Here is a 27158-nt window from a genome sequence, read left to right as displayed (position 1 = left end):
TTACAAGACCTCCTGAAGGAAGCACTAAACATGGAAAGGAACAACCAGTACCAGCCACTGCAAAAACATACCAAATGGTAAAAAGCATCAACACAATGAAGAAGCTGCATCAACTAACGGGCAAATCAACAAGCTAGTATCAAAATGGCAGGATCAAATTCACACATAACAATATTAACCTTAAATGTAAATGGGGTATATGCCCCAATCAAAAGACACAGACTGGCAAGTTGGATAAAGAGTCAAGACCCGTCAGTGTGCTGTATTCAGGAGACCCATCTCACGTGCAAAGACATACATAGGCTCAAAATAAAGGGATGGAGGAAGATTTACTATGCAAATGGAGAGAAAGAAAAAAAAGCAGGGGTTGCCATCCCAGTCTCTGATAAAACAGACTTTAAACCAACAAAGATCAAAAGAGACAAAGAAAGGCATTACATAATGGTAAAGGGATCAATATGACAAGAAGAGGTAACTATCCTAAATATATATGCAGCCAATACAGGAGCACCCAGATACATAAAGCAAGTTCTTAATGATCTACAAAGAGACTTAGACTCCCACACAATGATAGTGGGAGACTTAAACACTCCACTATCAACGTTAGACAGATCAACAAGACAGAAAATTAACAAGGATACCCAGGACTTGAACTCAGATCTAGACCAAGCAGACCTAATAGATATCTACAGAACTCTGTACCCAAATCCACAATATATACATTCTTCTCAGCTCCACATTGCATTTACTGTAAAACTGACCACATAACTGGAAGTAAATTGCTCCTCAGCAAATGCAAAAAACGGAAATAATGACAAACATTCTCTCAGACCACAGTGCAATCAAATTAGAACTCAGGATTAAGAAATTCACTCAAAACTGCACAACTACATGGAAACTGAACAACCTGCTCCTGAGTGACTACTGGATAAATAATGAAGGCAGAAATAAAGATGTTCTTTGAAACCAACAAGAATGAAGACACAAAATGCTAGAATCTCTGGGACACATTTAAAGCAGTGTTTAGAGGAAAATTTATGGCACTAAATGACCATGAGAAGTGAGGAAAGATCTAAAATTGATACCCTAACATCACAATGAAAAGAACCAGAGGAGCAAGATCAAGCAAATTCAAAACCTAGCAGAAGACAAGAAATAACTAAGATCAGAGCACAACTGAAGGAGACAGAGACACAAAAAAACCTTCAAAAAATCAATGAATCCAGGAGCTGGTATTTTGAAAAGATCAACAAAATAGACTGCTATCCAGACTAATAAATAAAAAAAAAAGACAAAAGAATCGAATAGATGCAATAAAAAATGATAAAGGGGTATTACCACTGATTTGACAGAAATACAAACTACCACCAGAGATTACTACAAACACCTCTATGCACATAAACCAGTAAATCTAGAAGAAATGGATAAATTCCTGGACACTTACACCCTCCCAAGACTAAAACAAGAAGAAGTTGAATCCCTGAATAGACGATAGACAAGGTCTGAAGTTGAGGCAGCAATTAACAGCTTACCAACCAAAAAAAGTCCAGAACCAGATGGGTTCACAGCCAAATTCTACCAGACATACAAAGAGCAGCTGGTACCATTCCTTCTGATACTATTCCAAACAATACAAAAAGAGGGAATTCTCCCTAACTCATTTTATGAGACCAATATCATCCTGATACCAAAACCTGGCAGAGACATAAATAAAACAAAAATTTCAGGCCAATATTCATGATGAACATTGATGCGAAAATCTTCAATAAAATACTGGCAAACTGAATTGGACAGCACATCAAAAAGCTTATCCATCAGGATCAAGTCAGCTTCATTCTGAGGATGCAAGGCTGGTTCAACATATGCAAATCTATAAACAGAATCCATCACATAAACAGAATCAAGGAAAAATTCACATGATTATCTCAATAGATGCAGAGAAGGCCTTCGACAAAATTCAACAGCTCTTTAAGCTAAAAACTCTCAATAAACTAGGTATCAATGGAAAGTAACTCAAAATAATAAAAGCTGTTTATGACAAATCCACAGCTAATATCATACTGAATGGGCAAAAATTGGAAGCATTCCCTTTCAAAACTGGCACAAGTCAAGGGTGCCCTCTCTCACGATTCCTATTCAACATAGTATGGGAAGTTCTGGCCAGAGCAATCAGGCGAGAAAAAGAAATAAAGCATATTCACTTAGGAAAAGAGAAAGTCAAATTATCTCTATTTGCAGACAACATGATTGTATATTTAGAAGACCCCATCATCTCAGCCCAAAATTTCCTTAAGCTGATGAGCAACTTCAGCAAAGTCTCAGGATACAAAATCGATGTGCAAAAATCATAAGCATTCCTATATACCAGTAACAGACAAACAGAGAGCTAAATCAAGAGCAAACTCCCATTCACAATTGCTACAAAGAGAATAAAATACCTAGGAATACAACTAACAAGGGACATGAAGGACCTCTTCAAGGAGAACTACAAACCACTGCTCAAGGAAATAAGAGAGGACACAAACAGATAGAAAAACATTCCATGATCATGGTTAGGAAGAATCAATATCGTGAAAATGGCCATACTGTCCAAAGTAATTTATAGATTCAATGCTATCCCCATCAAGCTACCATTGACTTTCTTCACAGAACTGGAAAAAAACACCTTAAACTTTGTATGGAACCAAAATAGAGTCCACATAGCCAAGACAATCCTAAAAAAAAAAAAAAAAAAAAAAAAAGCTGGAGGCATCATGCTACCTGACTTCAAACTATACTACATGGCTACGGTAATCAAAATAGCATGGTACTAGTACCAAAACAGAGATATAGACCAATGGAACAGAACAGAGTCCTTGGAAGTAACACCACACATCTACAACCATCTGATCTTTGACAAACCTGACAAAAACAAGCAATGGGAAAAGGATTTCCTGTTTAATAAATGGTGTTCGGAAAACTGGCTAGCCATGTACAGAAAGCTGAAACTGGACCCATTCTTTACATCTTATTCAAAAATTAACTCCAGATGGATTAAAGATTTAAACATAAGACCTAAAACCATAAAAACCCTAGAAGAAAACCTAGGCAATACCATTCAGGACATAGGCATAGGCAAGGACTTCATGACTAAAACACTGAAAGCAATGGCAACAAAAGCCAAAATAGACAAATGGGATCTAATTAAACTTCAGGGCTTTTGCACAGCAAAAGAAACTATCATCAGAGTGAACTGGCAACCAACAGAATGGGAAAAATTTTTGCAATCTACCGATCTGTCAAATGGCTAATACCCAGAATCTACAGAGAACTAAAACAAATTTACAAGAAAAAAACAAACAACCCCATCAAAACATGGGCAAAGCATATGAACAGACACTTTTGATTCAAAAGAAGACATTTATGCAGCCAACACACATATGAAAAAATGCTCATCATCACTCGTCATTAGAGAAATGCAAATCAAAATCACATTGAGATATCATCTCATGCCAGTCAGAATGGTGATCAATAAAAAATCTGGAGACAACAGACACTGAAGAGGGTGTGGAAAAATAGGAACACTTTTACACTGTTGGTTGAAATGTAAATTAGTTCAACCATTGTGGAAGACAGTGTGGTGATTCCTTAAGGATCTAGAAGTAGAAATACCATTTGACCCAGCAATCCCATTACTGGGTATGCACCCAAAGGATTATAAATCATTCTATTATAAAGACACATGCACACGTATGTTCACTGTGGCACTGTTTACAATAGCAAAGAGTTGGAGCGAACCCAAATGCCCATCAATGATAGCCTGGACGGGGAAAATGTGGCACATATACACCATGGAATACTATGCAGCCATAAAAAGGATGAGTTCGTGTCCTTTGCAGGAACATGGATGAACCTGGAAACCATCATTCTCAGCAAACTGATACAAGAACAGAAAACCAAGCACTGCATGTTCTCATTCATAGGCGGGTGTTGAACAATGAGAGCACATGGACACAGGGGAGGGGAACATTACACACTGGAGTCTATTGGGGGATGGGAGAGCTAGGGGAGGGATAACAGGGGTTGGAGGTGTTGGGGAGGGATAACATTAGTAGAAATATCTAATGTAGATGACAGGGGAACGGAGGTAGCAAACCACCATGGCATATGTATACCTATGCAACAATCCTACATGATCTGCACATGTACCCCAGAACTTAAAGCATAATTAAAAAAAAAAAAAGGCATCAAGACCAAAAGTAGGATCTGAGAATGAGGAACTCTAAGCTATAACAAAATGATAAAAGGTTTTACAATATTCCTTGAACAGCGGCAGCACTGAAGGAGGAAATGATTTGCTTGCTAGGCTCACTAGAGTAAAGGGCAGGAAGCACTTTTTACCCAAAGTTGCTTCCCCTCTGGTGTTCCCCTGGACCATCTGGATAGAAGTTTATGTTCAATCTACAAGTATTTCTTTTTAATTTTTATGGGTACACACTATAATAGGTATCTATATTTATGGGGTATATGAGGTATTTTGATACAAGCATACAATGCTTAATAATAATCACATCAGGGTAAATGGGGTATCTATAATTTCAGCATTTAACATTTCTTTGCATTACAAACTTCCAATTATATTATTTTAGTAATTTTTAAATGTACGATAAATTATTGTTGACTGTAATAACCCTGTTGTGCTATCAAATACTAGAACTTACTCATTTTTTTTGTTTTGCCTTTATAATTTTATATTATACTTTAAAGTTCTGAGGTACATGTGCAGAATGTGCAAGTTTGTTAAATAGGTATACAAGTGCCATGGTGGTTTGCTGCACCCATCAACCCTTCCTCTACATTAGGTATTTGTCCTAATGCTATGCTTCTCCTAGCCCCCAACCCCCAACAGGCCCTGGTGTGTGATGTTCCCTCCCTACGTCTATGTGTTCTCATTGTACAACTTATTCAGTCTATCTAACTATACTTTTTGTACCCATTAACCATCCTTGCTCCATCCCTACTACTCTTTCCAGCCTCTGGTAACCATCATTCTATTCTTTATTATGCAGGTCAGGTGAACCCCAAAATTGGAGCCCAGTCCAGGAATGTTCTTGGCTTTGCCCAGAAAAAAATTCAAGGGTGAGCCAGTAGTGTCAGACAGCAACTTTTGTTGAAATGGCAATGTACGGCAGCAGCAGAGGTATGGCTCAGTGCAGGGCAGGGCTACCCCATAGGCAGTGTGCCCAGAGTAGCAGCTCAGAGGCAGTGGTGTAGTCTTATTTATAACTACTTTTAGTTATATGTAAATTAAGGGGTAGATTATGAAGAAATTTCTAGGAAATGGGTGGTAACTGCTGGGCCATCAGGTCATTGCCATGGAAAGCAGCAGTAAATTCTAGGTGTTGCCATGGGAATGGTAAACTGACATGGCACAATGGTGAGCATGTCTTATGGAAAGCTGCCTCTGTCCCATCCCTGTTTTAATTAATCCTCAATTTGGTCTGCAGTCTGAGTCTTGTCTGGAGTTGTGTCCCACCTCCTATCTCATTTCCAGTTGTTTTTAGCTTCCACAAATGAGAGCATGTGAATTTTGTCTTTCTGTGCCTGGCTTATTTCACTTAATATAATGCTCTGCAGTTCCATCCATGTTGTTGCAAATGACAGGATATCATCATTTTTAATAGCTGAATAGTACTCCATTGTGTATATGTACCACATTTTCTTTGTCCATTTGTTTGTTGATGAACACTTAGGTTGCTTCCAAATCTTAGTTACTGTAAACAGTACTGTAAGAAACATGGAAGTGCTGATACCTTTTCAATATACTGATTTCCTTTCTTTTGGATATATACCTAGCAGCTGAATTACTGGATCATATGGTAGTTCTATTTTTAGTTTTTTGAGGAACCCCCATACAGTTCTCCATAATGGCTATACTAATTTACATTTCCAGCAACAATATATGAGGCTTCTCTTTTTCCCCATCCTTATCAGCATTTGTTATTGCTTGTCTTTTGGATAGAAACCATTTTAACTAGGGTAAGATGATATCTCATTGTGGTTTTGATTTGCATTTCTCTGATAATAAATGATGTTGAGCATTTTATCATATACCTGTTTGCCATTTGTATGTCTAAGACATTTTAAGAAATGTCTACTCAGATTTTTTGGCCCAATTTTAATTGGATTATTAGATTTTTTTCCTATTTAGTCATTTAAGCTCCTTGTATATTGTTTATTAATCCCTTTTACAAGTCTTTACTGAATGTCAGCACTACTACATGTTAAGAGGTGGCATGATAGAGTAGAAACTGCAGCTTCTTCATCTCTGTGCTAGAATCATAATTGCTCTGGCTACATTAAAGGGTTGATGAGAGGATAAAATATAGATGTAAATATGCTTTCTTATCCTGTTAAACATTACAAAAATTATATGCTAACATTAGAGAAACAGGATAAAAAATTTTGGTTTCTAGCTTACGATCTCATTAGGGAAATAATTTGTACAGGAAATATTCAAAGAGCAAAACTATTTAGCAAAGTGCTGGAGAGTCCTGTAGTCTAGGTTTCCTAATACCATGTGGCAAATGTTCATTGCGTGGTGCAGACCAAGTATAAAAGTGAGAAAAGCAGTCATCAGGAAAAACTTCACAGGAGAGAAGAATGTGAGCTGGAAGTAATGAGGCAGAAAGGAACTAGGAGAACATTCCAGAATGTGAGAAATTCATGAGCCAATACATATCGTGTGAAGTAAATCTGTGTGGTTTCTCTGCTTCCAGGAAACTCTGTCATATTTCAGAGCCACTGAAAAATTGTCTCCTACAAACCACAGTGAGGAAAAATATAGTAATTTCTTTTCAAAGGTACATCCTTCTTGACACATCAATTCCACTTTTGGGAACTTACACTACAGATGTATGTGAATATGTGTATATACACATATGTGAAACAATTTATACAGATAATCACTGAAGCCCAGTTTGTATATGTAAGAAAAATATAATTTGTAATCTAGAAATAATAATCTAAGATGCCATCAATAGCAGATTGGCTAGGAAACTGTGGTATACACACAATGAAATATTTCACAGATTTCATAAAATGTAAAATATATAAAGGTATTAGCTACATATGCACTGACAGTGAATAACATCTCAATTTATTAAGTGAAAAAAGCAAAGTCCAGAAGTATACTATATTTATATAGAAAGAAAATAAAAGAGTCCATACAGGTTGCTTGTCAATGAATAGACTACTGGTATAAAAATAGTCACTAGTCATAGATTAGGATAGAGGAATTAGAGGGAGACATACTTTTACTGTATGTACTTTTGAATTCCATATCACACTTATGTATTACCTATTCAAAAATTACTTTAAACGTATTAGCTGTTGGCCCAGTGCTTTTCACAGACTCCAGATAAAATTGCACTCTGACTTCAATCTAGGAAACCCCAATAAATAATGTTCTCTGAATAGCCTTTATCTGAAATTGCTTCAGGTAGATAATGCAAAATACAGCTGTCCAGCATAGAGTTCAGTTCAGTTTTCTGCAGATTTTACAGAGTGGCTGGGTCCTGTTATCGACCATATTGTGTCCCCCAAAAGTTCATTTACTGACAGTGAAATACTCAACATCACTCCCGTCTAGGGAGACAATCAAGATTAAATAAGGTCATGAGGGTAAGGCCCTAATCCAAAAGGACTGGTGGCCTTCTAAGAAGAGGAAGCTATACCAGCAGTGCCATGCACAGAGGCAAAGCCATGTGAGGCCACAGTGGGAAAGTGGTCAGCTACAAGCCAAGAACAACAGGAAGCCAATTCTGCTGGAAACTTGATCTTGGATCTCCAGCCTTTAGAGCTGTGAGAAAATAAGTGTCTGTTGTTTTGGCTACTCAGCCTGTGATATTTTGTCATGGCAGCCTGAGAAGATTAATATATGGGTACCATCAAGGACTCCGGTGGAGAAGCGCAGTTCTCCAGCCAGAGATAAGCTAAGTGGAAGCTATGCTGCATGACCTGTAGAGGAGCACCATTGTAACACAAGAATATTCCACTAAGTCAAACTGACAGGAGTGGGCATGAGGAGTCCAGGGTCCTAGTTCCTGTGCAGTCATTCCTGACTGTGTGACCTGAACCATCACGTGAACTCTGCAGGATCTGTCCTAGATCCTTCCAGCTTCCTTAGTTCCTTCCAGCTCATTGGTTCCAGGATCTATAACATGCAAACAGAAAAATATGCCACTACCAAGAGTCAAGTTAGCTTCCAAAAATAGTGCAGCTTCATACTTGTGCAAGATAAATAGCAGCCTGTAACCTAGGAGTTCTCAATCAGTGAGACTAAATCTACTTTAGATCTCAGGCCTCACAAAGCAGGCTGCTGCTGCTGCTGCTGCAGCTGACACAGAATTTTCCTCATGCTCTGAGTGTTGCTGAGATTCTCAAGGTAGGGAAGGTGAAACATGATCTCCTCTTGAGAATTTATTATTCTGAAAATCCACCTGTCAGAAACCCTGGCACTCCGAAAAAGCAGTGAAGAGGTAGCCCATCCCAGAAGCAGACAAAATTATGTCAATTCCAGTTGTTATCAGAGGGAGGGAGGTGATGTTAAGCCAACAAACTAAAACACATTTCACAAGAGTCTTTCATCCCAAAGAATGAATCAACTCTGCTGATGAGCAGATCCAACACTTGAAAAAGAAAGCCCTACAATTATTTCCCCCTGTGTTTGACCCTTAATGTCACATCATAATGAAATAGCAATATGCAGATGCCTAGCTGAAGCACTGATGCTTTTTTTTTTTTTTCAGTCAAAGGTTTGAAGTCTTATAATCAAGGGTTTACATGATATAGCAACATCTAGGAGCAGATATCCTACAGTTTAGGCATGTAATAATTTCTTTAATGACAATGAAGTTAGGGCTGTTTGTTACAAAAAGTTGGGGCATGTGGTTTCTAAAGAAAATATGACCCAGAATTGTAGGTGACTATCTGAATTTGTCCTTAACTTTAGAAGAACACATTTCCAGGCCAGGTGCGGCGGCTCATGCCTGTAATCCCAGCACTTTGGGAGGCCAAGGTGGGTGGATCACCTTAGGTCAGGAGTTTGAGACCAGCCTGGCCAACACAGTGAAACCCTGTCTCTACTAAAAATACAAAAATTATCTAGGTGTGGTGGCATGTATCTGTAATTCTAGCTACTCAGGAGGCTGAGGCAGGAGAATCTCTTGAACTTGGGAAGCAGAGGTTGCAGTGAGCCAAGATTGTGCTACTGTACTCCAGTCTGGGTGATAGAGTGAGACTCTGTCTGAAAAGAGAAAAAAAAAAAGAAGAAGAAAACAGTTCCATCATTTTTGTTTCTAGCAAAGCTAAATAAGAACTTTATCAGATCAGGAGCTACAATAGACTTTAAAATCAGTTTTGGAAAGCAGGCAAGCCTTTTCAAGGAATCAATGTAGAGAAGACAGTTTTGTATGCACAGCAAAATCTTATATGCAGAAGTATTTTTAAAAACAAGATGGTAATGTATCTAAGCACAAATTTCATAAATATATTCTAGATTTATTGAGTCAGTATGTATAGGACAAATTCCTAGGAAAAGTTTTGAATCTTGGAATCTAGAACTCTGAATGGAAGAGTGGTTTCCCCCGAGTCATTATTACATACTATAGGTACACAAAGACATACTGGTTTACCAACAAATATATTCAGTTTTGAGTAGCACCCAATTGCCATGCTGGAAACTCCTTTGGAATATTAAAAGTAAATGCATTGAAATTTTATGTCAAGATCAAAAAATGTTTAGAAGTATATAAACTTCAAGATGAATATAACTGCCTAAATTGATACAGAATTTTTGACTTTGTTCTTGGCACATATGTAGGTAAAGGCAGAGGTAATGGGATTTGTTATAAATATGTCTCCTTACATGCCAAATGTATTGCTGCCTAAAATGTAATATTTCAATGTGTTTTTGTTGGAAGGGAGGCCACATAAATGTTAACTCCTTGACAGGCATCCTCATTTAGAAGTTTATTCAACTTGCTAGAATCACAAATGGTACCAAATATAAATATGACAGTATGAAACCTTTTCAGCTAAGTTTTATAAGTCCTATGTCAAAATAATTACAATAGCGTGGCTCATTTAGAGCTAATTTATCTGTGGCCTTTGAAAATTGCTATAGAGAAAAAAGAATTACACAAATCAGCCTCATTTTACTTATAATCAAATAATGTTGAATAGATGTGGAGATAAACAGACTCAACACATTATGATATAAGCCAGATATTTCCCATATCTGTACCTGGTCAGGTTTATGGAAAACTTTCAAAAGATTATCTTCCCATTTATGCCTATTGTTGTAAAAATGTAATACATCTTTAATTGTCTAACTGGGACTGTAGTACCTCATAATGAATTAAATTCCATGTTATTCTATCAAAACCTCTCTTTCTCTCTTTTCTCTGCATATTGTTTTATGTATACTTCTCTCTTTCATCATTGTTGGTCTTCTCACATTTCTCCATTTTCCTGATTCTTGTACTATCCCTCCCTCTTCATTTGCCTTTTCTACTCCTTTCTCTCCTGTCTGTTCAGCTTTAGTAATTATTGAATAAAGATTTGTGTTTTCTATTTTTAATTATAAAAGAAGATGAAATAAATTAAGAATTAAAAATAAAACCAAATTGAATGACAGGTGGTTTTGGGGGTCTTCTTTTTATAACCTTTCATTAATTATTTTTCTGCTTTTGACAGAAAATGTTTTCCTGCCTCTGGTTTAAAACCATGTCCAAAATTGCTGAATTACTATTTGTATTAGATGTAAGCACAAAGAGTAAGTAAGTTTAATGGAGGAAATAAATAGAAAAGGAGCTGTAGGGATTACACATGATAGAGTATTCTCTTTTTATTGGGAAAGCCTCTTGAAAAATCAGGATGTTTTAAAAGCATAGTTCAAGTTTTTAAAAATGATATCAATAACTTAAATCTATTCAGATTTTGTTAAATAATTTATACATGCTTATTAGTAAAAATAATTTTAAGCAGTTTACAAGAAAAGCTCCAACTATTTTCCTTTAAATTCATTTAACTTTTACTTTAATATTAGTGAATAACATTTGTGGAGTAATGAGTTTGATGTGATTAATGTGTGTGTACATATGTATATCTATGTATGTTTATAATATTGGTCCACATATCACCTGAAATCATTTCATGGTATGAGTTCCCAGTTCAGGTTAGGGAAATAGAATATATCAGTTCTGTTTAGAGAAAGCAAATAATTTTTTTACAGATTATTATACAGTCAAAGCAACATTACTTAAAAAGTTACAATTCTGAGTATTAGAAATTCTTTTTACCAGAGTTTTCCTAGATTTTTTTTAGTTGCAAAGTAGTGTGTTACACAGCCTTTACTGTACTTGATTAAGCTCACACCAGGACAGGTTATCTGGCTCCTACCAGAGTCCTATCAACAGCTTCTCATTCTAAGAACAGATCTATGATGTCAGCCCTTAATCCGTCTGCCTCCCCCACCTTCTTCCTCTCCTGTCTTAAGCTTTGCCACACTGAACGATTAAGAGCTTGGGTCAAAATGATGTGGTTATATAAACACTCACTATTTCTGTCCTATGGAAATACTTTCCCTGTGAGTTGCTCAATATGCTTCTCAGCTAAGAGAATACATCTCCTTTCTGGTCTTGCCTTAAAAATAATACCATTTAGCCTAATCCCACTGACAAATTGCTAAACCTTTTACGCAGGGCTGGAGCATGCACCAAGAGACATGACTATGATTTGAACAGGGCCGGCAGCTTAAAACCGAGCCAGATGTAGTGCAGAAGTGACGAGCTGCAAGGGGAAGACGAGCAAAATGATCTGTGTTCTTGTTCTAGCTTCAGTTCTGCCAACCTGGGTAGCACACATTCCCTCGCTGAGCCATTGTTTTCCCAATAATGAAGTCAGCTTTAATTATCTCTAAGGTCTCTTCTAGTTCTGTGACTTTTAAGCTTTTCAAGGAGAGCTCTCTATATTGCAAAAGTTAAGAACATTGCCTGAAGTGCTCACCACTGTACAGCTAGTACCTATAGCACTGTCTGACACAGAGAAAATGCTTAAAATATATTTGCTGAAATAATTAACAAAGAGGTAGGTTTGCCACCACTACGTTAAAGTGATTGTAATTAATTTACAGACTCAGCTTCTCTTTCTGCCTGATAAAGATATTTCTTAAGTCAATAAAAAACTACTTACAACTTATTAGGCCAAGTAGGAGAGGTAAAAATAATCAGTAAAGAACTGAACTTTGAGAGAAAAAGGGTCATGGGAATATTTTTATGGAATAAGTACATGATACAAAACAGTACTACAATGGGTGCTAGCTTTGCTTTCAGGATTAATTTACATTGCAGAAAAGTACGTGTACTCTCTCAGGATACATAGGAGAGAGACCTAGGCAGTGCCTCACCACCCCAACACATACTGATAGTGGACTGAACTACAACCCTTGTACACAACTTCAGAATGTTTACCAAAGTCCATTGAGTGGACTGATGACATCACGAATGAGAAAGTAAAAGAAGGTAAATGGCTTCTACTTTCTTGCTCCCTTATGTTTCCCACTTCCTTTTTATACCTTGGTAACATTTTCCATATTCCAGTCCTCAACATTCACCCAATCCCTAGCGCGCGCGCGCGCGCACACACACACACACACACACACACACACACACACACACAAACACACACACACACACTCTCTCTCTCTTTCTCTTGCTCTTTCTCTCTCTCTGCTCTCCCTACAAATCCTGAAATCCAAGGGAAGGTGAGGAAGGTTATAGATGCATCTGCTGATTATGTGGGAGAAAGAGAGGAGCTGCAAAACTGAATTTTTTTTCTATACTAGAGAGGAGAATCTTGGTGAGGACTACAGGTGATGACAGCTAAGAATTATATCCCTATTTTTGTTCAGTACTCTGTTTACATTCTGTTCTTACAGATTCCTCACTCTCATCTTCTTTGAGTGAGTCCTTGGCTTAGACCACCAGAATAGTACCAGCAACTAAGATTTCAGAATGGCCTACAGTTAGGAGAAGCACACCCACATCAGGAGAGGAAGGGCAATTCTTCAAGTTAGTGGAAGATTGGGGTTAGGAAGTTGTGTACCAGAAACCAAGTCATATTCTGAATTAAGTGTACTAAAAAAAAAAACCATAATACCTGCTGCAGTGTTTCTATGCTGGTTTAAGTTCACTCATTCAAGAGCATTCAACGAACTTCTATTGAGTATTTACACTGTGCCATGCTAGGTTCTAAGGCTACAATGGTGAACAACAACAACAAAAAATACATGATCCTTGCTTCCATGAGGGCTTAAACTTTAGTGGGAAGATGTTAGAAAAAAAAATCTCCACCAATAAATGTACAATTACAAACTGAGACAACTCACAAGAAGGAAAGGAATGAGGTTCCCTGGCACTCTTCTACAAAGGAGCCTAATGTAGGGTTAAGAGTCAAGAAAGACTCTTGAGAAATTGACACTAAAGCTGAGCTCTGAAGAATGAGTAGGAGATTTCTCAGCAGAGATGGGGGGTGGGAAGCAGAAAAAAAATGAAGAGGCAGGAAGTTGTAACCTCTTGAACTCTAAAGTCTGTAATTTTCTACATTATCTTATTTAGACATTGCTAACAGAATTATGTCTGAAAACATTCTAGAAATGCAGTTGTTGGTGTGAACACTCCCATAAGAGGCTACAGATCCAGGTGAGTGTGGGTACAGGATTCTGACCAATGATCCTTGTGTCATCAATTCTGTATCTTATAATAATCCTTTACATATTTTGTAGCTAAAAAATCATCCTTACAATTTTTTGTATCTAAATTTTTATAATATCTATAATTTTTAAATTATATCTTTATAATAATCTAGTCCCTAGATTATTTTTATAAGAAGTTCTCTTTGAGACCTACGGACATCAAGATTAGTGCCTTTGTAATATAACCATTAATCATGGTTATTGCTAGAAATTGCTTTCATCCAGGAAGTTAACAAATGTTTACTTTCAACTCATCTCCATCCAGGCCAGAAAGAATTGAAAATCAGTAACTACAATGGATTACTTCCTTTTTTATTAAAAATGAGAAGTTCAACGAAGAGATTCTTGTTTTAACAAACAGCATGGGCAAAGACTCCATGCCAAGAAACAGCATGGCATATTCAGAACATGTTGGAGATAAGTGGGGGGATTAGTAGGTAAACCAACAGGGCTTGGCAGGAAACAGGATATGAGGAAGGAAGGATGAGGGAGGGATTGGTGTCAAGTATGACCCCATGATTTCTGACTTGCCCACTTGGACATATGGTAGAGGAACCATTCTTCAAGTTGGAGAGCATAGACAAAATCCAAATTTGGAGTAGAAGATATATTTTGGACATGCTAGGTCTGGGATGACTTTGAGAAATCTAAGTAGGGATACTGAGTGGATGCTGTGGAGAGGTTCAGGAGGGAAGATTTAAATTTGAAGCTATCATTTGATGCATAGATATGGATGAGGTTGAACAGGCAAGCGGCATAAAGAAAAAAGAGAAGGTGGTTTAAGATCAAGTATGGAAGAATTCCATATTCAGTGCTGAGCAGAGGAGAAGAAGCCTACAGATGAGTCAGAAAAGATACACTCAATGGCTCATGCCTGTAATCCCAGTACTTTGGAAGGCCGAGGCAGGCGGATGACCTGAAGTTGGGAGTTCGAGACCAGCTGACCAACATGGAGAAACCCCGTATCTACTAAAAGTACAAAAAATTAGCCAGGCATGGTGGTGCATGCCTGTAATCCCAGCTACTTGGGAGGCTGAGATAGGATAATTGCTTGAACCTGAAAGGCGGAGGTTGCCGTGAGCCGAGATTGCACCACTGCACTCCATCCAGCCTGGGCAACAAGAGCGAAACTCCATCTCAAAAAAATAAAAAGATATACTCAAGAGACAGGAGAAAAAACCAGGCAGGACCAATGTCACAGTTAGGCCTGCAAAGAGAGAATGCAGTTTTCGGGTACCAGAATTCTAGGATAAGGCTTCCTTAAGGTGGTATGAGAGTCTATACACTATGCAAATACTTAGAATATTTTTCCTGAATTGCAGATAAAACCTATGAGAAATGTGGCTACAACAAAATGAGTGTTAACCGCCCAACTTACAAATTGATTTTTGAAATACAGCCCATTTGTAATTTGAGTATATCATGTACTATGACAGAGGAACACATTTTACTTTAGTTAGATATTAAATATTTTGAAAGAACAAAACTATTTTTTCTAATACCACTCTAATCCTGGAATGTGCTATAATTTGAATTTCTATTTTTAAAAACTAGAATGAAGAGTAGGAAGGAAATTATATATATATATATATTTATATAATGCATTTATATCATATATATAGGCATTTCTCCATTTCTTGTGCATTTTTCTGTTGTCTCTGACCACTTTAGCTGTCAGTTTTGTAATCTCCCATAAACTATCTGAACTCTTCCTTCTGTGTGACAGCAGTAAGAACTGATCAGCAAGATCCCTGGGAAAGTGACATCTGGCAACGAGGAACAACGGAAGGGAATACAGCTAATGCCATAGATAAATGTCAAGCTCCTTGAAATTTAATCCTCTCAGTAAGACAAGGTTGAACTGAACATGGTTGATTAAGCAATAGATGTTTGTTTTGTTTGACATTAGAAAATCTGAGGCTGTGGCACTGCCAAAATCCTTATCTATTTCAAAGAGACAAGGAGGTGCACTGATAAAGAAGGGCCTCTGAATTTCCAGCTGTGATGTTCATTCATACCTAACAGTCTACTTAAATAGCATGTTCTCCCTAAATATTAAAAACTATTTTGGATATTAACAGATCTTTTTATCTAATGGCAATTCTCTTAAATCCATATATTTAAAAGTTTGAGAATTTTACTTGAGAGTATCAAACATGGTGAACAAACCAAATTTAGAGATTTCCTCCTTTAAAGCAAAATGTGTATACATTTGCATTTATATTGACTTGATAAAAATGTTGGTCTAAAATATAGATATCTGTAAGAGGACTACACATGTCTGGAAAAGTTAATCCCCAATGAGGAAAAAAAAAAAGAATTCTCTGTACTAGGCTAGCTCCTAAAAAGCATTTCAAAATTTTTAATATTTGCTTGTTTTACATCATATTACGTTTTGGTTTTCAATGTAAAATATTGATTTCCAAAGATTAGAAAGCAATTGAGACACTAATAAATCCCCACCTCTTCTTTTTATAGTCTAAAAGATTCATATACACACACCCGAAATACAGAAAGAACTTGAAGACAGCCTGCTTTTTGCCATATTTCAATATAATAGAAATTTATTGAGCATTCAAGTTTATCCATATGGAGTAGTGGTGAGGGTCTTCTGTAAGGAATCTCTGAAAATGCTCCTCCTTGAAAGTGAAAGGCTACTAGACAAGGATATGGGAAACCTAATTCTTTCTTAATTATGCCCTGTTACATGTATAACTTTGGCCTAATTAGTAAGTATCTCTGAAACTCATCTTCTTTCTATCACAGGGTGAATGGACTATTCATGTGCTTAAATTATTTTACTTTAAAAAATAAAATTCGATGTTGAAGTAAAATTTCCCAACTATTTCATCAAAGTAAAGATCTAAACGTTTTATTTGACCAAAGGTGGATTCAAAAGTTGATATGGTCCCCACTCCTTGATGTAGTAGGGTTAACCAAAATGAGTTGCTCTTCATTATAATCTACCCATTTTACACTTCCCTAGCTTTTTATGGAGTGAATGTCCCATAGGTGCATCTGGTTGATCACAGAGAGATACATAATCACTACCTCCATTCCTACAACCAAACAGTAGGCATCACTTCATGAAGGGTTTTCCAAATTTTTGTGAGTATATTTCCATTTGCCAAAGTGAAGCCAGTGAAGACTCTGTGTTAAGTGGAAATCCTGGGCAATGAAGACTGTGAATACCAATGGGGAGATGATGCAGCTCTAATCCTCCATACAAACCCCAGCAGTGCTCAGCAATCCTGGCTGGATTAGAGATGTACTGGAAGATCCTTATCCATTAGGTTGTCTCTCTTCCATAAAATAAACATATTCTGTAGCTATCTGCTTTGGAGTCTCAAATTCTGGATTAGTTTATAAACAACGAAGTAAATTTCAACGTATACTTGAAAATTCTATTAGTATCATTTGAAATGATTTTTGCTAATTTTGATGATCTTTCATACAGTGCATAAGTCATTTGTTAATTTTATATTGGGTTGGCTTTCTTACTAATTTGTATTAGTTCTTTATTCTGTATATGTCTTTTATTGGATATATGTATTGTAATCTCTTCTAATGTGTGGTTGTCTTTTCACCCTCATAATGGAATCTTTTAATGAACATAGATTTTCAATTTAATTAAGTCCAATTTATTAAACTTTTCATGGTTTGTATTTTTTATTTCCTATTTAGGAAATCTTTGTTTATCCTAAGGTTACAAAATATTCACCTATGCTTTCTTCTAAAAGTTTGTTTTAGCTTTCCTGTTAAGAGTTACAATCTTAGTTTTTTATATGGCATGAGGTAGCATTCAAAGATCCTTTTGTTCCACATGAATATATAACAGACTTAGCACAATTCATTTAAAATACCATTCTTTCTCCTTTGTATTGGAGTGAAGACAGTTCAAATTAAGTGACCCTGTATGTTCTGCTCTGATTCTGGACTCTCTGCCATGCTGTTGTTCCCTCTGTCTACCCTTGCACTAATATCACACAGTCTTCATTACTGTGGCTTTAAGTGTTCATATCTGGTAGAGTAAGCTCTTTCTTCTTCTTCTTAAGCATTATCTAGTATATCCTAAGCCCTTTGCATTTTTATATAAATTTAACATTAGCTTATCAATTTATATACATATTTATATATGTATGATGTGCTTGGGTTTTCACTGGGATTTTATTATGCCAATATTTCAATTTTGAAAGAATTATAATTAATTAGTAGATAAATGAAATCCATAGTCTACAGTATGTACATGCCCACCAAAAATGGCTGGAATTTATAAAAGAAAATAACAGATAACATCAAGTGTTGTCAAGAATGTGAAGCAACTGGAACTCTATGAAACAAATTGGTCTAATCACTTTGAAAAAATATTTGACAAGACTTGTCAAGGCTAACATATGCTTATACTTTACTCAGTGGTTTCACTCCAATCTACCATGTTACTTCATATCCAGTAATGCTGGAGAAGGAAAGATATTCTACGCATAAGACATTCTATACATAAGATACTCTCTCCAGTGTTGTGGTTTAAAGCACAAATTCTAGAGTCAGACTGCTTCCGTTCATATGCTTATATTCCAGCTCTACCTTACTGTCCATATGATGCTAGGCAAGCTATTTGACCTCCCTATGTCTCATGCGGACAAAATGATTAGTGTGTGTTGTCTCTATATTGTTTATTATTTTCATCTGAAATCTGGGACAACAGGGTGGATGATATCTACCTATCTCACAAGGTTGCTGGGCTAAGAGGACTAAGATAACCCATGTAATAACAGTTACTGGCAATTAGTAAGAACTCAAGAAATGTTAGTTATTATTATTTTCTACCCATTTTCATCCTATTAATCTTTCAAAGTCTACCTAGTTCAAATTGCATCTATTCCATGTCATTTTTCCAAGATAAAGGGGAATGAATATATTAATTCTGAAAAACATCTAGTTTCTTTCCTTCTCTACCTACCACCAACTTTATGTTAATCTTCTATTTTCATCCTTATTATATTTGACTTTGATTTTGGGTTGTTCTGTTGGTCTTTTCCTGTCCCTCCAGACTGCAAGCATCCGAAAATTGGGTATCTCTGCTCCTCTGGCTGTCCCTCTAGATCTCTGCCCAGTGCTCTGCACTTAAGGGCTCAATAGATGTTGGTTGCATTGTACTGAATTGAATCAGGGAGGGAGGCTGCTAGATACCTGTGAGAAACATTACTTGATGTGTTTGCTTTCCAAGAAGCTTGCCATTTGACTTACCCTTAAGTGCTTAAACTCAATAGACAGTTTCTTAGTAATCTAATAGAAAGACAATGAGCAATTGCACTAAGATTCAGGAAAGTGGCTTCAATACTGGCATGAAAATACTTGGGCTGACTGGAACAAGTGACTGGCAGTAAAACCTGCCTTTATTATGAAAATTTGAAGTAGATGGAGATTTTCCAAATATGATTTTAAAAGCCTTAGGGGATATTAAGATGCTTACATTTTTAACACAGGAGAATTGGATTTAACACAGGAGAATTGGATTTTTATATGTTGGGCTCAGTTTTGAATTTGTGGCTAGAAAGCCTCAGGCTTTTAATCTCAGAGTTTTCAGTTACTCAGGTTGAAACTAAAGACCAACTTATGCCAAAGGTTTTATTTATTTTGCAGTGGGTCTTATATCTCTCAGGCCACCCACTTTGCAGGTCCTCAGGCAACAGTACAAATAGGGGCCTCAAGCCATATGTGTTTCTATATTTATCAGGTATACATTAAGGTAACAAACTGCTAAATATTTTCTATCTTCTTCCCTTCATTAAGACCTAGTAGCCAGGCTTTTTGGAGTTCCCCAGCTTGTAATGGCATTGGGCTTCCCTTCTCTTCCCAACCCTGATCTTGAGGGACCTTGCGAGCATGTGTGGACAGTTCAGCCTATACATCAAAGTTCTATCCACATCTGCCACTAATGACAGGATTTAGCGGAGTGCACAGAGACAGCATGCCCCACCCTCTAGAAGATGAACCCAGGAAGGAGGCTGCCTGGGCCCTGACATTGGGAAGTCTGGGGTTCTGAAGGGAAAGAAGTCTATGGGTTCTGCATGGCCTATCTCTTGTCTCATAGAAGTGAGTGTAGATTGAAGAAGACCAGAACAAGTTTTCTAAAGTTCAGAGGCTCTCTTGCCTGAATCTAAGAGTGGTACTGATAGTGCTTTTCTTATAATATGTATAGCAATGGAATACTTTTATCTCAAAATATTATATTTAAAAGCACTGATTTATATGACCTACTGGCATTTATAGTTAATGATATTATTAAACAAAATTTTGGTATTACTCTCTTTTCCTCAACAATGAAAAACTTAAACTTTAAAGAATTGGCTACAATACTGATAAATAAATAGTTACTTGAAAGCAAGCAATTTTACTTTTTTATCCATCATAATTATAAAAGCCATGTTATTGTTGCCATTTCTATCTCAGACTAATTCAAAAGAAAAAAAAACATTGAATTTTCATTAAAATCATGTCATAATAGGCCACTATGGTCAACTGGAGTATGGGTGGTCACTGGTGAAGGTTAACCTGAAACTCACTTCTCTAACAATTGACTTGAATGTCTACCCCTCACTTCAGATTCTGCTCCTCAATAGTTCTAACTTTACCTTAGAAACACAGCTGTCAGAGTATCAGATTTATTTACTTACTTATTTTTAGAAAAACCAAACCTGAAGCTATAATATACTATCTTAGATACCTCCTGGCCAGACAACATGTCTAAATAACTCAAAAATTAGCATTAAGGTCAAGTAGATTTGATTTCCAGTTTAGGTGTCATTTTATCACTGTGTGAGATAGACTTTGGTAACACCACAAAGTTCCTAAATTTGTAAAGTTTAAATGAAACCATTTATGTAAAAAAACTTGGCATAGTACAAAGACATTCAATAAATGTTCATCACCTTCTCCTTTCCCCTCTATTTGTCTCCACTGCATTCAACTCAAATTTCTAAGTCATCACAAAAAGTAGATTAATAGTCATAAATTAGAATATAAATGACTTTCATTCACTCAGTGATTATAAAATTCTGTATTTATAATATATAAAACCAAACTTCAGATTCACATGCACAAAAATCTCCTTAGAGTGAAAAGTATTTTGGGAGCTTATCAAGAGATGTACTGGGTAATGCTGAAGAACAAAGAACACTCTTGATATTAAATTGAGCTCCAAGACTTCATATTCTAAGTTTATAGCTGCGTTCTGGTTAACCTCATTATTTTTGGAGTACAGCTACTCTTTTTAGAAATTACTTTTTCACTAATCACTGTCAATCATAGTGAAATTATTGTGAAATAAAGGATCTCTTCTTTCAAAAAGCCACAATTCACATCATAACACAGGGCCCTACAAAGAGCTTATGAAAGCTTCCGAGGCAGCTGCTTCTCTTGGAGAACTGCCGGAAAGCAGCCTGCAAACACAGACAGATTCCTGCCCATCCCGGGCAGGCGGAGGTGGAGGCTGCTGGTCCTGAGCGGGCTGGGCCACAATAAGAAGCTGGCTGTGAAGTTGCAGGAATTCAATTTCCCTGTCCCTACATGTAACTCTGGTCAGGACTGGATAAATAAATGGGCTTCCCTCACTTTGTACTATTACAATATGGTCTGTATGTGTGTGTGTCTGTCAACTCAGCAAAATGTAAAGATTCACATGAAAAATGGAGAATACATACACATATACATAAATATGTTAAATATTGTTACAGTGTTTATATATGTCAGAGACCCTCTAACTTCTTTACTAAAGAAAACAATTCAAAGCTGATTGTCAAACACACCAATGTCACATTTAGTACCAGTCTGTGTGGAGACATGTACATTCCTGTTGCTTTTGTCCGCAGATAACTCACTGAAACTTCTAATTGAGGCAGACTCCTGACTAAGCACTATAGTAGAAACTCTGGGAAAAAAAAAATTATATTAAAAAAATAGAAGTCCTGACTATTAGGAGCACACAAATTAACATTTACAGGGACAAATGCCTCTTAGAATGTATTGAAAAATGTTATGACATAATCAGAGTTTCTACATTCTTTTAAATTCAACGTGAATCTTAAGAACTCTGAGCTATTGTTGAGATGTGCATCCACAGGCGAGCTGATTACAAACACAGAGAATACAGACAGATATGACACCGGCAGAAACAAATAACCAGGAGAAGAAAGAATCTAGGTGGTGCCTTTGAATTGGGAGAAAGGTTTATTTTTTTCCCAATAAAATTAAGAGCTTCAAGATGTGAGAAGCTATGATAGTGTAAATGCTTTGGACAACTAAACCAAAGAAGAAAAAAGCTCTAATGTTTTTTTAAAAAATACATATAATTTCAGAAGAAAAATTCATGACTCTTCAATGAAAAACATGGCATTCTTAGTAAATGGCTCCTTTGCAGCCCCTTCTTCCCTTCCTGCTCTCTTAGCCCAGATCTCACTGCACCCAGCTGGGCCCCCTACTCGCTTCATGGAGACAATAGCTCTGTCCTCTTCACAAGTTCCTTTAAATGCTGTAGGCCCTGCCCACTGGCCCCAGGGCTGCCTTTCTACTTTCAAGCAGACCTGTTGCTCCTACTATTGTCCTCCCAATTCTATAAAATTTACCTCTATAACACTTTCAATACCTGCATCTGCACCTACTGCTTTCTTGGGGGATCTGGTCACTCTCTCCCTAGGCAACTGATGCTATTTGACTTCCCTTGACCCAAGGCTCTGCAGTATCCTTTTATTTGTATTTAGATTTAAAATTTTAATTTGATTTAGAGTAGGCAATGTAGAGCAGCGTTTAAGCAAATGGTCTCTGATGACAGACTTGTTGGCTTTGAGTCTTGGCTCCAACATTTCCACAAGCTGTGTGCAAGTTACTTAATTTATCTGTACATTGGTTGCCTCATCTATAAAGTAGGGAGAATAAAATCACCTAACTCATAGGACTGTCATGAGGAACAAATGAGTTAACATATAAAAGTCATCCACTGGTGAACCTTGTGCTCCCTGTTCCCACCTTCAATTGCCAGTATGCTGCCCAGAGACAGCAGGTGTAAGAAAGGGAAGTAATATTAATTGAGTGTCTGTGAAGTGGCCGACCTGGGATAGTTGTATTCATACTCCTTATCTCATGTAATTTTCAACAGTTCTAGAAAACCAAGTGCAATCACTGGCCCTTCTCTGAATTTTGATTGAAAACAAAAACAAACCACCTGTAAAAAGATATCTTGGAGACAAATGGGGAAAATGGAATATGAGTTGTCCAGAAGACATGAAGTGTTGGAGGATACTAAAGAATTTTTTTTTCAAAGTTGTTAAGTGTGACTATGCCATGGTGGTTGTATCTTTTGAAATTGCTGTTTCCAGCCAGAGATTCCATATTGATGTATTTACAGCTAAGATTATGTGGTGCTGGGATGGGCAATAAATACTCCACTACTGTTCTACCCCACAAAAGTATGTGATGGATACATGATACACAATAATGGCATTTTGATAATATTTGAAGGTACATTATGGGAATAAGAGGTATGATTCTTTCTATATATGTTGTATGTTTGAAAACCCTCAAAATAGACAGTTTTTTTTTTAAAGAGGGAATCTCATTTACAAATGAGAAAACAGAGGTATCTACAGGTTAAATAGCTTGCCAAAGATCACAGATCCAGTATTGGAAGTTCTCTTGAGTTCATGCCAAATTGCATTCCAAAGAGTGGCTCTTCTAAGCCTTCTACTTTGTCCTCTTTACAGAAAATTTCTCTTTATTTTCAAATATTTGCTCTTTCTTCACTCTAGTCTCTGAGGAAGTTTTTCTTTTTTTCCCAGTGCAACCTCTCTCCAATCCTCAGTGTAGAGAAAAGCACGCTGATTTAAAAGATTATCATTAATATTGATTTTGATTGAGAAATCATAGTAATGTACACTTATAGGACATAATGTGAAGTTCTGATAGATGTAGACAATTAAATGATTATATCAAGCTAGTTAACATCCATTCACTTGCTTACCTTTTTTTGTGGTGAAACATTTGAAATTTACTTTTATTTTAAAATATATAATACATTATTATTAACTATAGTCACTCTTCTGTGCAGTACATCTCAAAACCTATTCCTTATGCCTAACTAAACCTTTGTACCCTTTCATCAACAACTCCCCATTCCCTCCCTCCCCTGACCCTATAGCCCAACCACTGGTAACCATTGTTTTATTCTCTTTTCTATGAGTTCAACTTTATTAGATTCCACATTTAAGTAAGATCATATGGTATCTGTCTTTCTGTGCCTAGCTTATTTCACTTAGCATCATGTTCTCCAGATTAATCTATATTGTTGCAAATAACAGGATTTCCACTCCCCCTTTAATGCTGAATAGTATTCCATATTATTCCACCAGATACTACGTTTTAAAATCAGGGGGCATGATGCTTCCATACTTTTTCATTTTGCTTAAGACTGTTTTCACTATTTGGTATCTTTTATGATTCCATAAAATTATTTTTTTCATTCCTGTGAAAAATGACATTGGAACTTTAATAGGGACTGCATATATGCAATATTTTCTTTATCCATTCAACAGTTGATGGACACTTAGATTGTTTCCATATCTTGGATATGGTGAATAACACTGTGATGAACACAGGAGTGCAGATATTCCTTCCACATATTTATTTCAGTTCCTCTGGATATATATGCCCATCAGTAGGGTTACTGAGCATATCATGATTATAGTTTTAGTTTTGTTGAGCAACCTCCATACTGTTTTCCATAATGGCTGTAGTAATTTACATTCCCACCAATAATGTATAAAAGTTCTTTTTCTCCAGATTCTCTCCAACATATGTTATCTTTCATCTTTTTGATAAAAGCAATTTTAACGGGTGTGAGGTAATATCTCAAAGAGGCTTTAATTTGCATTTTCCTAATGATTAGTGAAGCTGAGCATTTTTCATGTACCAATCGGCCACATTTGAATGTCTTCTTTTGAGAAATGTCTATTCAGGTCCTTTGCCTGTTTTAAAATCAGGTTGTTTTCTTGCTACTGAGTTGTTTGAATTCCTTATATCTTCTGGACATTAGCTCCTTATGAGATGTACAGTTTGTAGATATTTTCTCCCATTCCGTAGGTAGTTCTTTTACTTTGTTAATTGTATCCTTTGCTGTCCAGAAGTTTTCCAGTTTGACGCCATTGTCTAATTTTGCTTTTGTTGCTTGTGCTTTCAGGATCATATCCAAAGATCATTGCCTAGACCAATGTCATGAGCTTTCCCCCTATGTTTTTTTCTAGCATTTTACAGTTTCAGGTTTTATACTTAAGTTCTTAATCTGCTTTTAGCTGATTTCTTGATATGGCATAAGATAAGGGTCGATTTTCATTCTTCTGTGTGTGGATATCTGGTATTCCCAACACCATTTATTGAAAAGATTGTCCTTTTCCTATTTTGTGTTCCTTTCACCGTTGTCAAAAATCAGGTGACCATAAATGTGTGGGTTTATTTCTTGGTTTTCTGTCTTCTCCTATTGATTGATGTGTCTGCTTTTATGCTAGTATCATGCTGTTTGATTACAACTGCTTCATAATATGTTTTGAAGTCAGGGGGCATAATGCTTCCACACCTTTTCATTTTGCTCAAGACCGTTTTGACTATTTGGTGTCTTTTGTGATTCCATATGAATTTAAGGATTATTTTTACATTCCTAAGAAAATTGACGTTGGAATTTTTATAGGAATTGCGTTGAATCTATAGATTGCTTTGGGTAGTATGGACATCTGCACATTTATTCTTCCAATCTATGAACACAGGATATCTTTTCATTTATTTGTGTTTTCTTCAATTTATTTCATCAGTGTTTTATATTTTTCAGAAAACAGGTATTTCATCTTCTTGGTTAAATTTATACCTATGTATTTAATTTTTTCCTATTGTAAATAGCATTGATTTCTTTTTCAGATAATTTGGTGTTAGTGTATAGAAATGCTACTGATTTTTAGGTGCTGATTTTGTGTCCTGTACTCAGTACTAACAATTTTTCATGGAGTCTTTAGGGTTTTCTACATATAAGTTCATGTTATCAGCAAATGGAGGCAATTTTCCTTCTTTTTTTCCTATTAGGATGCATTTTACTTCTTTCTCTTACCTGATTGTTCTGGCTAATATATTAGAAATATGGTGTGGTCAAACAACTGTTTCTCTTACTGTTTGACTGTGGTTTTGCTTTGTTGTTGTGCAGTTCAAAGATGTATCTCAGCCTCGCTCCAGAGTTCTGGGATATTCAGGATAGCATTTTTTTGCCTGTCGATCATTGCTAGTTACATTTTAGGGGATGGCGGTGTGTGAAGCCAGATAACTCCTATTCTGCTATATTGCTGATGTCACTTTCCATGTCCTGAATTCTTAATTCCACTCTCCTTGCTTCTAATACTGTTATCTGAGCTCTCCACTGGTTTCTTCCTTCTGTTTTCAATCTCTCTCCATTGTAAAACCGCCTTCTAATGACCTTCTTATTTATCCCTGTAGTCCATTCCTGTCTACTGCATCCTTCCCTGAAAACACCTGCTGTCTACTCAGCCCTTACCATTGTGTTTCCTGCTCACACCATTCAAAACAACATATTTCTCAAAAGTGAAAATGAGGTAGGAGGCAGACAGGACTGGACTCTGGCCCAGACTGAAGACTGATCAAAACCAGGAAAAGACACAGAAATCACTTCTCCATAAGACACACCCACCAGCACCAAGACAGTTTACCATTGCCATGGCAACAACTGGACACTACCAGTCCATTTTCTGGTTAATTGTGAATCACCCATCTTTTAATTAACATGTCAGTAAAAGTGAGTATAAATATGACTGTAGACCTGCCCCTGAGCTGCCGTTCTCAGCACACTGCTTATATGAAATAGTCCTGCTCTGCAGGAACAGACAGAAAGCTGTAACACTGTCACCACCTCAATAAAGTTGTTTTCTTCTAAAAGTGGCTCACTCTTGAATTCCTTCCTGAGTGAAGCCAAGAACCTGCCCTGAATCAAAAACATAACCTAATTTCCAAATCATCTGGACATTTCTCAATTTTCATCCTGCTTAATATCTACAGTTGGCTGACAATCTACTTCTACCTGAAACTCTCTTTGCCTTTGCTTTTCCTGTCCTTGGCTGCCTTGGTTCTCCTCCCCTCTCTAACTGCTCCCCTAAATGTCCTCTTCCACCCATTTATTAAGAGTTCTGTCCAGATTATTCTTTTGGCTCAGTTCTGCTTCCTCTGAAAATCCTCTCCACTGTCAATGCCTCAACAGTTGTCTTGAAATGAATCCTCCATTTTCTATCCCAAATCCAACCTTTCCCTGAAGGTCACAAAA

General features: G+C 36.7%; 1 protein-coding gene and 1 long non-coding RNA gene across 2 annotated transcripts in view; both read right to left on the bottom strand.

The window, feature by feature from the left end:
- RNF150 (ring finger protein 150) overlaps nt 1–27158 on the bottom strand; it is a 283735-nt gene that overhangs the window by 131534 nt on the left and 125043 nt on the right. The gene's annotated exons all lie outside the window — the stretch shown is intronic.
- Nucleotides 6101–15183, bottom strand: LOC116529012. The gene is made up of 3 exons (XR_004259336.1): nt 15174–15183; nt 13254–13256; nt 6101–6290 (listed from the first exon to the last, which is right to left on the bottom strand). It is a non-coding gene; the product is annotated as an uncharacterized LOC116529012 (long non-coding RNA).

The sequence above is a fragment of the Sapajus apella genome, unplaced genomic scaffold, assembly GCF_009761245.1.
Source record: "Sapajus apella isolate SASKATOON/1434 unplaced genomic scaffold, GSC_monkey_1.0 scaffold61, whole genome shotgun sequence".
NCBI classification, from domain to species: Eukaryota; Metazoa; Chordata; class Mammalia; order Primates; family Cebidae; genus Sapajus; species Sapajus apella.
This window is presented reverse-complemented; position numbering and strand designations above follow the sequence as displayed.